Raw genomic sequence first — 524 nt, 5'->3', positions numbered from 1 at the left:
CCGCTCGTCGCTCACCGCTGCGCCGCTCTGGTCTGTAAGCTCCTTTAGACACTCTACGAGTGTCTAGAACGACCCCATGTTATCGATTTTTCTGAAATATCGATTTTTGCCATTGCTGCGCCGTGCACGCACATTCTTTTACTTAATCATAGATAGCCTTATATTATACTTAGGTTATGTCATAACTTATAATAAGTACGGCCTTAAATACTTAAAAATATGAATATTTCTAATAAAAACCTTCGTGTAAGTGTAATTATTATTAATTATTAAAAATAATTTTAGAAATAAAGGTTACTTTATAAGTTATATTATAGAAATATATTATAGTTATTGAGATATTTTTGAGATTGTTGAATACAAAGTTATCTTTATATTATATTTTTATATTATATTTTATATTATATTTTTGTTTTAATTTCGTATTATGTATTTTCTGTACTCCGTGTTTTTATAGTAAACAAATCCAAGGGGAATAATCGACTGTGATTCGCCATTTCTTATGGCTTAAGGCTAATGCAGGG

This window comes from Mycetomoellerius zeteki, unplaced genomic scaffold (genome assembly GCF_001594055.1).
Source record: "Mycetomoellerius zeteki isolate Tzet28-1 unplaced genomic scaffold, Tzet1.0 scaffold578, whole genome shotgun sequence".
Lineage (NCBI taxonomy): Eukaryota > Metazoa > Arthropoda > Insecta > Hymenoptera > Formicidae > Mycetomoellerius > Mycetomoellerius zeteki.
This window is presented reverse-complemented; position numbering follows the sequence as displayed.